The sequence below is a fragment of the Balaenoptera musculus genome, chromosome 4, assembly GCF_009873245.2.
Source record: "Balaenoptera musculus isolate JJ_BM4_2016_0621 chromosome 4, mBalMus1.pri.v3, whole genome shotgun sequence".
Classification (NCBI taxonomy): domain Eukaryota; kingdom Metazoa; phylum Chordata; class Mammalia; order Artiodactyla; family Balaenopteridae; genus Balaenoptera; species Balaenoptera musculus.
The window spans coordinates 117,067,930-117,081,060 of record NC_045788.1 but is presented as its reverse complement, the minus strand read 5'-3'; the positions used below and the strand labels follow the sequence as shown (position 1 = coordinate 117,081,060).

General features: G+C 32.8%; 1 protein-coding gene across 2 annotated transcripts in view; it reads right to left on the bottom strand.

The window, feature by feature from the left end:
- Nucleotides 1-13,131, bottom strand: part of USP25 (ubiquitin specific peptidase 25) — a 144,992-nt gene that overhangs the window by 98,826 nt on the left and 33,035 nt on the right. For both annotated transcript variants that reach the window (XM_036851646.1, XM_036851647.1), the window contains exon 4: nt 2,912-3,035. The gene's annotated coding sequence lies outside the window, so the exon portion shown is untranslated. The remainder of the gene's footprint in view (nt 1-2,911; nt 3,036-13,131) is intronic.

Below are 13,131 nucleotides of genomic sequence, written 5' to 3'. Positions count from 1 at the left end.
TAATATAGACAGTGGCCTTTAACTTCTTTTTCCCACATTCAACAAGGATATCAAAACTGAAATTCAAATTTATACACACAAGCAAATGTCATCATGTCAAAAAGTGACTTTCGGCATTCCGAACTTACTTCTTTGGGTTCCAGCTTTCACTTTGATTTAGTCTGATTATAGCCCTTACTATCTTAACAATTCTATAATACTTTCAAGAGATCTTAAAATATTTTACATCCAACAGAAACAACACATTCTGGTTGTTTCCACTAGAAAATCTGTTTTAGTCTACCATGTTTCCTGAAACTGTTGAAGGTGTGCTCTTTGTAACAATTTTAACTAGAACCTAGCCCTACCTTCTACCCAACTTATTCAAAGTCATTTCATGAGGCAAGCCATTTTCACAACAAATATGCTAGACACAAACTAGCCACAATGCAGTTTATTAACAAATTTCTACTATCCACACTCTACTTGTTCCCTGTCTGTGCAGTGATAACTAAGATAATTATAGTAAATGCATCCAATCCTGACATTAAGAAGTAATTATATTAAGAAGTACACTTCTAAAATGTTCAACTTAAGAAATTTTACCATGAAATTTATGGGTGCTGGAACACAGGATTGTAAGATGTAAAAAGGTTTTATCTCATCTAGTTATACACAATAACTCAGTATTCCAAATGTGTGAATTCATATTAAAGTATGTTACTGAAATACAACCATAGTTAAATGATTCTAGGATTTTATTTGGCAAGATTTTGTCATCTGAACTTACTAGGTAATGAACAAATAAATTTACTTTTAAGCATAATATATAAATGTTTTCCTTAAAAAATTCATCATTTTCCCTTTTGAATTTAGTCTAAGCCTTAATAAAAACTCATGCAATGTTATATTTGTCAAATGCTTAACTAGAATTCTCATGTTCCCTTATTTCTAATACAATATGATATATAAATGTGCTTATTTACTGAATGTTGCAGTTAACTTTTTTTGTTAACTATATATTATAAAATCTACGCATATCAAGGAAAAAAATTACATTCTGCAACAGTAAATTAATATTTTTTTTACTTCTGAGTATAATTTTACATAAAATTTTGTCATATTACACTATACCAATTCTCTGCAATGCTATCTACAATACAAATACTTGCAAAATATTTACTATTTTAAGAGTTTATTAAAATTAAAAGATCAAGGGAAAAAAAGGGCATTATCTTAATGAGTTTTTTTTCCACTTGGACAAAAATTAGTATCTTAAAGAATATATAACATATATTGTATGTAATAGAGATTAGGAATAATCTAAATTCCTTAACTTTTATTTTTATTTTTTTACTGATTATCTAATTATTATGTTATTTTAATTAGAAAGCACAGGATACAAAACTACTGACACTACTTGGTATATAATCCTCCAGACTTTTTTCTATTTATGTACTAATATAAATTAACATATATATAAATATATATACATTTAAAAATATTTGTATCATAGTATATATTCTATTTTATAATCTCTTTTTCACATACTAGATTATCATTCCCCTTAAATATGAATTGCAACTGATGTATTTCATGTTTAAAATATTTCTCATAAAGCTTAAGTATTATCAAATTTTATAATTATTCAAGACAAATATTTCATTCCAATTCATTTTTATAAGATAAAATCTAACTTTATAGTTTCTCCAAATCCTTCAAAAAATAAGCCTAAATAAAATGTCTAAAAATAGCACATGTACTTTTGGTTTTCATTTAAAATTACTGGCATTAAATGATATTAGCCACAACGAAAGAGGATAATGAATTTTAATTAAGTCTTGCCATCTTAATATCTTATTATACAAAGCAGTTTCCAAAGTAACAAAGACATTAAAAAGTATTACTACAAAAAATTATGTGCCTTTGCTAAACATAGCATTTTGAGGCATCTCCTACGGTAATCTCAGATTACTCAGAAAGAAATGTACTATTAATATTGTGCCAAGGGAAATTATCTAAGAAAGCTGGTACATTCTGCTACCAAACAACTCTGTTAACAGGGGAAAAGAACACTGGAGTCATAAGACCCATCTTAGCTGTGTACCTTTGGAAAATCATTTAACCTCTTAAAAGATAAATTTCTTCTTCAGTAAGATAAAGTTACCATTGGCTCCAAAGAGTTGTTTAGAAGATTATGTTTAGTTATAATTTAAAGTTTTTTTTTTTAAATCAAACTTATTTAATCCTTTGGTGGATCAAATTTTTTCAAACTAAAAAGTTTTGGTAATTAAATCAAAAGATGCATTCCATCACACATCTTGGAATCTTGCTTATTTCTTTTTTAAAAAAAAAAAAAACCTATAAATATACTATCATATCATAGATCAGAAGTTGGCAAACTATGGCCCATGGGCCAAATCCAGCTGGCCGTCTGTTTTTGTAAATCGAGATTTACTGGAACACAGCCACACTCATTAAATTATGCATTATCGATGGCTGCTTTTACACTACAACACTTGAGTTGAGCAAATGTAACAGAAACCAGATGGCTGACAAAGCCTAAAATATTTACCACTGGCATGTTACAGAAAAAAGTTTCTTGACCCTGGCCATAAATGACTATAAATTGAATTGGACAATGTATCTAAAAGGAATTAGGGGAAGAAAAAAAATCAAAGAAATATTAAAATATATACCTAAATTTAATGCCCCACAACGTCACTCCAAAACCTAAAAACATCTAAGTTTCAATGCAATTGGATCTAGAATAGAAAAACCTGGGTTACATAAAATATAAAAACAATACTAAGTTTATTAATAGTTTATTTAGAATTGCAAAGTATATATTTGTGCCTCTTCAAAGTAAAGTCAATTATTATTTCTATTATAAATAGTATTTATATCTACTTTATACAAATTATATTTTTACCTGCTAATGGCTTGCTCCTCATCAGTTATTCCAGTCTCCCTGAATGCCCTGTTTGATTCCGCCAAACTCAAGGCAATTGCTCTCTGAAGATCATCTTTATCATCTCCAGTGAGATCAATCACATCTGAAAAGCAAAACTATCTTTCTCAAAATTAAAAGTCAAACAAAATGAAAGGTAATTCTTACAATGGAGATTTTATACCCAATATACCCTTTCCAATCAAAGTCAGCACCAACTTAATTCTGTATAAGAGCCTCTCTGAAGAGAATGCAAACACTTTTTAAATTGGTTATACTTTGAAATTTAATGTTCTTCTCTATAAAATATACCTAAAGCAATTAAGAGTATAAATATTTTTCATTACAGAGGAATCTCAATATTTACTATGAAGTCTCTGATTAAAAGCTAATAAGCAGAAAGATTGCTAAAAACAGGTTCTTTAACAACAAAAATTGAAGCCAACGTAATTAAACATTTACATATATGCTTTCTGAAGTTAACCCAAATACACACACATTACAGTCGGCTATACTACCTAGACATTTATCAAAGTATAATATTAAATGAGCTCCTCAAAAACTATGTTATCAGAAACTAATTGACCATATATATTTATATTTATATACACTTTTAAAGTCTGGACGAAATGTATGAAGCTGTTAACAGTGGTTAATTCTGATGAGGAGGGTTATGGGGAGAAGGAAGTATAAGGATCTTTCACTTTCTATTTTCTGTTCTATGCATTCCTTTTAATTAAAAAAAAAAGTTTTCATTCAGAAAAAGAAAAATATGCAAGTAAATGACAGGTTTTCTTTTGTTAGAATAAAATAAAGTAGTTAGATGCTGTAAGTGTTCTTCTTCCAAAGAATAAAGTCTACAACTATTACCACATTCAAAAAAACTGATTTTTAATCCAATTTCCCAATATACATCGATTTATTTCCTTATCTCAAAAGATGTCAGTAATACTCCTATTATCATTTAAACAATGATAGACCATAACATGTTGTTAAGTAGGATATTACGAAATAATGGGATGAGAAAGAGAAAGAAGTATAGCTGTTACTACCTTATCTTTGCATAGTTGGGATTATGCTGGTTGGTATTCTGGACAAGTTCTATAATCATTTTGTTTATTTGCATTCGAGACATGTTAAAATTAATTTTTTTCTTTGTAATCTTAGAATATTATAAGAGGGAAACAAACAAAAGGGTTGGGGATGGGAGATAAAGTGTCTGCATTTTACCATCTGGCTACATCTATTAGTTATATATAACTACTAGGAAAAAAATTTTGCACTTAATAAAAAATAAAGTATACTGATAGTTTCAAAAGTCTACTTCTATTGTTATATACACTTTTTTCTCCAAACAGCAGCTTATGAGAATATTAAAAATATTAAAAATAACAGTTGGCCACGGAAGATTTTTTTAATGTTCTTAGAGAGTATAACAAAACCTCCCCAAAATGTAGTAAGTAGGGTCCAAAAAATTCAGTCAAGTAGAATGTGCAACAGTTATAGAGCAAGTGAAATGATGGCGCATGCATACGTACGTCAGCAGGCCAAAGGTTTCCTAATTCTGGTTTACAAATTCCAAGTCCACCAAACCACAGCTGTAGATGGATATCACCTGGGTGTAGTCATTCAGTCCAGCTGAAATATTGATAAAGAAGCTAGGACTGGAGAGGCATGAAGTGGCCTCATAAAAACGAGAACTACCGTGGTCATTAAATAATGACTAGAACTTGGATGAGTAAAGAGAGAATAATGGAAGTAAAGAAAATAACTTGAAAATCACAAAGAAGCAGAAAAACAGGCTTCGGGGACACGATCAATTAGCCCTCAGACTCCAATCTCTCATCCTCCTTGTGTGCCTTCTACAACTACAGAAGCTGAAAAGATTAAAACAAACAAACCTATTTTCCTGATTCACCTGCAGTTATGGTTCTGGATAAAATTTAGGTTCCACCAATCGGATGCATTAGCATGAGATTTGGAAGGCAGACTTGAGGGGGGAAGCCACTATCCTGCTGCTTTTGGCTGTTTTTCTCCAGCATGACTGAACTGATGTGGGCTGTTCCACAGTAGCAATCCAATATCCAATTTACAGCTTCAGGTATGTCAAAAGATAGAATAGAAGTGGTAACCAGACTCTGCACTCCAATGCCCAGGCACAGCTCAGTGGCAGTTACCTAATCCTGGCTGCTTGTTCCCTGGGCAGCAGCTATAGAGCTATGTACATTCTTGAACCCTGTAGTCCCAAAGGCAGTCTCCTGATTCACTATCTTCCTGACTGTGGCAGACAGAATGGCTTCCCTGGCTGGCCAGTCCTGCAAGAATCTAGGAGTCATTTCAGAAAGCTGAGCTAGAGATCCTTCCTCCATTGCTTCCACTGATTTTTTTAAGAACCTAGTTCCTGGTATTAAATTTCTTCTTTGGAACTATCTAGAGTGTTTACTGTTTCATGACTGACAAGTAAACCAAACTGGCTAGAGCAGAACTCACGTAGAAATGGCAACAAGTTATACTTAGAACTTTTCATAATTTAGCAGTCGTAACTCAAGCAACACAAAAGCAAAAAACTAGGCAAGATGCTTTTAACCCTATTTCATAAATGAGATAACTGAAGTTGCAAGAAATGAAGTCTAATAGTATAATAAAGAATGGTACACAGGCTTCAAATTTAAGTCTTCAAATTATTAAGTCCAGTGGTCTTTCCTCCATACTAGCAGTACCCAAGTGTAATCCATGGATCCTTGGGATCCCAATGACCCTATGAAGGAAGGGTTTCCTTAAGTAAAAAATACTCTCATAATAATACTAAGATGTTATTTGCCTTTCCTACTGGGGTCACATTTGCAGTGATTATGCAAAACAACAGTGCATAAAACCACAGCATCTTAGCACAAATCAAGGCAGTAGCATCAAGTTAATTACATTACAACTATGCATACCCATTATTCAAAAAAAAAAAAAAGCCAGTCTCTCTTAAATCCTTGATAAAATGAGGAAACTAATTTTATTAAATCACAAACATTGTTTTACATGTTCTTTTAATTCTATGTGACAAAATAGAAAGTATGCATAGTACTTCTGCTCTATATCCAAAGTATGCTGTTGGTAAAGAAAACACTAGTACACTGCTTGAGTTGCAAGCTGAACTGATTTTTTTTCATGGAGCACTATTTTTACTTGAAAGAACAACTGACAAACTACAAACTATGATTATTCAGACGTCAGTATTTGGCAGACATTTTCTGAAAAATAAAGTGAGCCTGTCACTTGAAGAACAAATGAAGAGTATTTGTTGCCAATGATTAGCATGGAATTTTCAAGCAAAAACTGAAACTTCAGAAAACTTGTTTCTACCACTATGAGCTTGACATCTTCCCAATACTTAAACGCTTTTCTGGTGAAATCAAGTGATATTAACAATTTCTATTTGTTTTATAATGTAGACTTTCTTCCAACATTTGGAAGGAAACCTTTGCCAAATTACCAATGTGCTGTGTTATTAAATCATGCATGGATAAACAATCCATTCAAAGAGCAAGATAAGACACTAGGAGCATCTTCTGTTCTAATATTTGGTCTCTGACCCAGTTCCTGACATAGAGCTCCTATATCACTTGGCATTTCCTAGCTTGATAGGAACATATTTTGCTCTAAGGAGGTGACTCTTGGTGGGTTCCTAACTAGCTTCAGGATGGGCCACTGGTCATCAGAAAGACTAAGCCCTGATGAGAAGCTTGGAACTTTGAGCCCTACCTCCCATCCTCCAGGGAGACATAAGGACTGGAGATTAAGTTAATAATCGATCAGGCCTACCTGATGAAACCTCCATAAAAATCCCTAAAGTACAAGGTTTGGAGAGCTTCCCGGTTGGTGAACATGTCCACATGTTAGGAGGGTGGTGCACCCCAACTCCACACGACAGAAACTCCTGGCTTGGGACTCTTCCAGACCTTACTCTATATACCTCTCCATCTGGCTGTACATACTTTATCATAGTCTTTATTATATAATAAACCAGTAAAGTAAGTGTTCCCTGAGTTATGAGCCATTATAGCAAATTATCAAACTTGAGGGGGTCTTGAGAACCCCCAATTTGTTGTAGCCAAGTCAGACAGAATGTGGGTAACCTGGGGACCCACTACTTGTGATTGGTGTCTAAGGTAGGGGCAATCTTATGGGACTGAGCATTTAGCCTGTGGGGTCTGATGCTAACTCCAGGCAGATGGTATCAGCATTGTAGAACACCCAGCTGCTGTTGGAGAATTGGTAGTGTGTGGGGGGAAAAAACTCACATATCTGGTGTCAGAATTATTATAAGTATGATGAGAGGAAGAAACAAGCAATTATAGTCTTTAATGCTAGAAAGGTTAGCTGACCACAGACTATCAGTTCTTAACTGAAAAGCTGGGATTTGTTCCTTTAAGCGATGGAGAAGGTTTATTTATTATTTGTAGTTTCACTATAATTACAATAATTTTCTCCATGATGTTCCCATTACTTCATAAAGCTTCTTCTTTCCATAGGTCATTTTAGAACAATATAGAAATCTTGAATTATTATAACCTACTCACATACCAAATACATATGATTTTAAGCACAGATATTAAGAAAATAAAACTTTATTTTAATAGAATGGTTAATCCTAAATTTATTTTTCAGGAGTTTAATAGAATGATTTCTGTAAAATATGTAATAAACTATAAAATAGCCCTCTATGATTTTCTTATGTGTTTATTCAAAAAGGAACAGAGAATAAGCTTAGCAGTAAACAATTTCTAATTGGCAAAAGTCAACTATAAAAACTTAGCCTTTGTAAAAATTCCATCCAAGTACCAAAGTACTATGAATATTTTTCTGTCAATGCCAAGGGAGGACCTTGGTAAAACACCAAACTTTGTTTGAACCAATCCTCCCTCCGGTATTAGTATTAGCATTAGTGTGAACAGAATTCAAGGGCACAAGTGTGTTAGTGCCAGTTGAATAACACTGTAGAAAATCACGTTACAAAAGCCTATGAACAGTAATCTACAACATTTCAGGATTGACCAAAATAAAACATTTTTTCCTGTAAAGTCAGAAATATATATACCAAAACATAACATCCACCCTAATAAATCTTCCACTTTCTAAAAACTTACACACCAACTACCAAACATTTCTCTGCTAACTCCAAAACACAGAAAGTCATCAACTTAACAATAAATTAGACTTCAAATGTATGAATTGTTTATCACTCAGTTTTTCTCATGAAAATGGTATATAAAATGACATGAGGCTTCCAAGTTAGTTCACAAGAGCCAATTTAGCCCATAATCTAATTGAATATATGCAAAGATTTTTATTTTAGAAAAAAAAAGTTCTTTCATTATTTTCCTTACCTACATAAGGCTAAACCTAGGGGAAACACTTTTTTATTTTTAATAAGCCAAGCTTATATTTACCACCAGCAAAGATTTCTAGGCAGGGGAGTGATATGAGTAGAAATAACTGTTTTGGGAGTTAGAGGAGTTAAAAGTGCTGAATAAGAGTTTGAGAAGAGTTGTAATAAGAGTAGGTACCAGAGCAGAAAAACTCTCTGGCCCACCAAAAGGACAGGGATACCCTTAAGAGAAAAAAGCAAATATGAAGAAAGAGATGGTCAGCAGATTGGAAATGAGAAAAATACCATTCCCACTCTCACTCTGCTTCAACCACGGTTGTTGTCCTCACCATTCACCTCCTGAGCCGAAAACATACTCCTACCTCAAGACTCCAGCCTGGGACTCACCTCTCTAAGACATCCTTGAGGTTCCCGCCTTCACTTCCTCAGGTATCTGTATAAATGAGACACTTCCCAACCAACCTTCCATCTAAAATAGCACACCCCATGTCTGAACTACAACCTCACCCCTGCCAGCCTCTGTCCCTCTACCCTGCTCTATTGTTCGTCATGAACTTACTATTATCTGACAATATTTATTTATTGTTTACTGTCTGTCTTCCCCCTATGTAAATGGAGACATTTTTTTATTTTTTAATGGCCTAAAAGAGTACCTGACACATATTAGGCAATCAATAAATATTTGTTAAGCAAATAAAGGTTAATATCTAGACTATGGAATAGAAATAAAAATTAATGAGTCATCTCCACAGTGGCATTAGTTAGAATACTTGAGAATATATACTTTATCCAAAATTTTTTCTAGTAAAAGGACAAATAGCATAATAAAGTATCATGTTAAAAGAATACTTAAAATCAAGAAGACATAAGCAACGTAAATTGTGTTGCTCATCCCACTCTCCCATTCTCCCCTACCGTCAAGTCAGTTCTCTTAACATGTTCCTACTTTTCCAATCTTCTCATTGCTAAACTCAGATTCTCCAAAACAGTGATGTCCAATAGAACTTCCTGTGATGATGGAAATGTACTATTATCCGTATTGTCCAATAAGGTAGCTACTAGTCACATGTGACTACTATTGACCATTTTAAATGTATGTATGGCAATGGAAAAAACTGAGTTTCAGTATTACTTAATTTTATGTTTAAATTTAAGTCTCCACATGTAACTATTGGCAACTGTATTGAACAGCTCAGCTCTAAATGGTCTTGCTCTGTTTTTAATAATAGCTGCTAAATTTATAATGGCAGCATTAGTAAGTAAGGAAAGTAATAATAAAGGAGCCATTCTTGATTTTTGTCATCTATTTTACTGTGTTTTCCAACTTGGAAAAAATTAAAAGTTAACATTCTATATTAGTCAACAAAAAGTGCAAAGGCCCATGGCCATCATTCTGTCCTAAAGTTAAAGAAAATTCATAAAGTTATACAAGTAATTCTACAGTGTATGTCTAATATAGAATGTAAGTCTAATTGCATCCAATCAGTTACAAGTAATTTTCATACCATTGTAGCATCTCATTTTTAAGTTTAACATTGACTTTTGGTGAATCATCAAAATAGTTTTATGCATTAGAAATCTCTACAGAAAAAGACTTAACTTCCATTTCACTAATTTTTTTTTTTCTATCTGCAGATGCTTGTTTAACAAATTTGGTGAATGGGAAAAATATCAGTGTTCAATTAATAAATCCTAAACTGCTTAACATAAGAGATTGCCCTCAGCAGGGATGAGAGCACTAGACTGGGATCTATTTATGAAATGTGCTTTAAATCACTTTTAGGCTAGCCAAGCAATATAACCAAGATTAGAGTTCTAGGACAGAACTTCAACATTTTTCTCACTTTCTATGCAATCCTTACCAAATAATTCAAGTTCTTTTGAAGGATAAAAGAAAAAAATACAGTGTGTCTTAAAAAAAAAAAAATACAGTGATTCTAAATTTTTGAAGGGTCTACCACTTAACACTCACTCCAATGTGTTATACTAATTTCTCTAAAACTTAAGCCAATACGTGGCATTATTTTCTGTGTTAAAATTACCTACCCAAATCCCTCTTATCTTTTGATCCATACTTTGATTGCTCAATTGTAGCACATCTCGTTCTGGTGGGTATATACCGTTTTTTTTTCCTGTTTTAAAGAAGTTCAAAAGAATTTAATGATCATGAAAGAAAGATATACTATTTGATTTCAAATTGGCAAAAGCCTTATATGGTCATGTCTATGACAGAGTTTTCCATTGACACAAAGACTTCACACAATCTCTTCTCTGATTATTAATACACCTATGATATCTCAATATCTTGCATTGTTTCCTAGTTCCCTTTGCATTTTAACTGCAAAACTCCTAACACAGTAATTTTATTTCTCATTTAAGCGAGAGGTAGGAGGCACTCATTGACAATTCACAATATCCAGTCTAGACAGGAGATATAAGTAATTTAAAAAGGTGCCTCAAATTTTTGCTAACAGTACTACAAAATGGTTTGGGTCTTTTCCCAGAATTCAACAGAGTATTATATTACAGTATGGAATGTTACCAAAGCAATACTTTCTAATTCCTTATTATGCAGAGAGTACAAGCTTTCCTTGAAATGTTTTCTTTTTTCTCTCAAAAATGAAAGGTAAAAATACACTGAGAAGGCCACAATTGAAAATGTAATTACTACTCCGTCAATATTAAAGTTCACAAATATGTGTTCTAATCAAGTGACATAATTTGCTTTCTCTTCTGATATACTTGGGTATATGAAAATTTCCCAGCAACCCCAAAAGTGACTTCTATGGGATATTAGTTTGAAAGCTAAATTTTTCTAGTCATCAAAAAAACATGTATTTTAGATCTTCTAAAAGAGACCTTCAGTTATAAGCTATATTCTAGCTTATAACAATAAAGAACCATTATATATTTAGCATTAGAGACTTTTATCTCAAAATATAGATGTTTTGTCAGCACTACAACCAACAGATGACACACTTAAAGTTAGCAAGGCTTTGTTTATGCTTTAGCCTGGTTGTAACAGACTTTATACTTAAAAAAAAAAAAAAGAAGAAGAAATTGAAAAAATAAAAACCCTAACCATATTTGCAAGAATTAAGTTCGACTATGGTCAATTTTCAAGTAACAATGCATTTCACATAAAATTGAGAAAATGCTCAAAAAGGGTTTTATATCTAGAACAATCCCTTGAAAACTTCCTCACACTCTGATCACTCCAATACTCCACACTCCTTCAGCACTTACAGAGTTTTCTCCAAGAAGAGGCCTGAGTTTGAATATATATATTCATTTATAATTATTTTCTATCCTTCCCACGTTTTACCACCCCATCCAAGAATTAAAAATACAGAGATTTCATTTCTCCTCAGCAATTACAGCATAGTAATTTAAAGAATCTGCTGAATGCATGACATCTACTTACTTTCTCAGTTTTAAACCTTGTAACACTTGGTATTATACAAGTGTCATAACACTTGTAGTATTATTATGGCACTACTAAATTTAAATGCTGAATAAAGACTATTTCCTAAAGGCAGTTGTACTTCTTAGAACTTTATGAAAGATGGCACAAATTTGTTAAATAGAAAAGAACTATTGTCACCTCATCAGCTATATTTTTCTCAGTTTAATACTAATACTATTATAATACAATCACCCCACTATATCTCTACAAGTTTTTTTCTCAGTAATCTCAAACCAACTTTATGAATGCACTACCCAAATTATTCAATTATTAAATATGAATTAGCATCCTGGTTAGAAGGATAGCTCATTTTATCAATAAAGAAACCACAACAACAAGCAATTTGCTCAATAAGATAATCAATAAGATGAAACCAGAAACTCCATCTCTCTACCATTTCTTTCAAGTGGAATATGAAAGTACTTAGTGCATATTTTCTGAGAGCTACACACATACACAAAAAATTTTTTTCAATTATCAACAAATGGGACACATGCTTTCTGAAATCAGGTTGCTTTCTCCCTAAGAGCACCTAATCAAATCTCTCTTTTTGTCCATAACATTTTCACTATTCCTTGTCAGAAGTCTTTAACAGGTGTTAACATGTGACTTAAACAATATTTTCTAATTTTCACACAGCAAATAAGACATCATCTTTAATGACAGTCTTATAATCCTAATTCTCCCCTGCAAATCTATATATGCTGTCCCACGTCTCAAAGTCTACCATCTATATTGAGTTCACAGCTATCGTTCTAAAATCTTTCCATCCTTTCAACTAGAACACTGCACCATGTTTACTCAGTTTCGTCTCCTTCATTTTAACCAGCTGTCTTCAGTCAAAATCTTTCTTTTTTCCTTTTTCTACCTAATTTCATTTTCCTCCCAAGTCTCAGAACCTTGAAAGATACGTTATTCTCACATACTAATTCCTCCTCTATTTATACCACTTCTCTTTTTTCCAACTTCTTATAACAAGCTTCTCAACCCTGTTCAAGAGAACGTTCATTGGTTTCAAAACAGCTTTTTTACACATATTATCAAAAACAACTCAACAAACACTTTTTGAGAAACAATAACATCCTATTTTAATGGTGGGACTACCAATGGTCTCTTGCCCTTTTAAGTTTAGTTTGGTAAGCAAGAAAGGCACAGCAAGTAATTTCAAAATAGCACAGTACCTGTTAAGACAGAAGTATGCTCTGGGTGTCAGAAAAGCCCTTGGAGGCTAGAGGAAACATTCTAGAGCCAGCAGCTCTTAAGCTAAGTCTTATAACATCAGAAGAAATTAGGCTAAGGATAAAGGCTGGAGGGGATTCCAGACAGAAGGAACAACAAGTGTAAAGACAGAAGAAA